Source organism: Physeter macrocephalus, chromosome 2 (genome assembly GCF_002837175.3).
Source record: "Physeter macrocephalus isolate SW-GA chromosome 2, ASM283717v5, whole genome shotgun sequence".
NCBI classification, from domain to species: Eukaryota; Metazoa; Chordata; class Mammalia; order Artiodactyla; family Physeteridae; genus Physeter; species Physeter macrocephalus.
The window spans coordinates 87,019,897-87,021,566 of NC_041215.1; positions in this window are offsets into that span (position 1 = coordinate 87,019,897).

Genomic DNA, 1,670 nt, shown 5'->3' on the forward strand with positions numbered 1-1,670 from the left:
GGCCTCTCCCGTTGCGGAGCACAGGCTCCGGACGCGCAGGCTCAGCGGCCATGGCTCCCGGGCCCAGCCGCTCCACGGCATGTGGGATCTTCCCGGACTGGGGCACGAACGCGTGTCCCCTGCATCGGCAGGAGGATTCTCAACCACTGCGCCACCAGGGAAGCCCACCATTTATATTTTGAACCTTTCTTCTGAGTAAAAGACGTGAGGTTTCTTAAAGTTTAAGGAGCTTCATTTTCTGCCCTGTTAATTCCCCCTCTTTCTCTCACCTTCCTTTCATGCTATTTTAATTATGTAACAGTAAAAGTAAGGCTATATTCCATTTGTCATCCATGGCTTAGAGAATCAATGAGGCTACCAAGAAAATAATAGCGGTTTTTCAAGGAAATTCCAAGAAAACAAAGATTCTCCTGATTTTTTCCAATTATTATTGTAGCGCCTATGCATTATATTGCATATATCAGCAAGTATATTGAAAGGCCCTTTGTGTACCTGCAGTCTTTCCTGTAATATTATTGTTATAGGTAAATATAAGAGTGTTACATAGTGTTTTTTTGCATTTGATAGGTGAGGTAAATTCAATATTTTTATGAAAATAATGATCTCATCCAAAGAAGACTGTCCTTAAAAGACAAAACATGTTTTTTAAAAAACTATTTCAATCTCTCTAATTTAAGAGAGAGTGAAAACAATCTTTTTATGTGTGAAAATTAAGAACTTTTACAGAAAGTATTACTTAAAAAATTCTCTTTGTTATTCTGGAAGCTACTTTTTTATTATAAACTGAATACCTGCCTGTTATATAAAATAGAAAAACGTAAAGAGTGAAGATGTGACATATAATCCTACCTCCCAGAGACAATCCCTAGCAACATCTCAGAACAGATTCTTCCAAACATTTTTCTCACATCACGTACAAAAATATAAATGTCGACCAGAGCGCTTACATGTATCCTCCCTGCGGCTTCGGTTTCTTCACAGTGTGGTGGCTGGTGTCTAGGTGGAAGCATTCCCAGATGGAGGCACAAGACAGTAAGTGTTGCAAGAGAACTAAGCAGAATTAGTACAGCCTTTTATGATCTCGACTGTGCAGTCATGTATCATCATGTCCTCTGTATTCTATTGGTTACAGACTCCAGACTGTAAGAAATAATGTTTTTTGTTTATAAGACACCCAGTCTCTGGTATTTTGTTATAGCAGCCTGAATGGACTAAGGCAAGTGACAATTTTAAAAATGACTGTTGGTACTCATCAGACAAAAACTTTAAAACAGTTATAAGTACTATGTATCTATGGAATTTGCAGCCAATTAAGATAGCAAGAAATATCAATAGCTTCAGATGGCATCTCTGTATATCACAGAGTACAACTGTTGTTTATATGAATGCTAAAAAGTAAGGATAAAGGACAACTTATGTTTGATATATACTCCTTTAAAAGGCATGAACGGGCTTCCCTGGTAGCACAGTGGTCGAGAGTCTGCCTGCCAATGCAGGGGACACGGGTTCGTGCCCCGGTCCGGGAAGATCCCACATGCCGCGGAGCGGCTGGGCCCGTGAGCCATGGCCACTAAGCCTGTGCGTCCGGAGCCTGTGCTACGCAACGGGAGAGGCCACAACAGTGAGAGGCCCGCGTACCGCAAAAAAAAAAAAAAAAAAAAAAAAAGAAC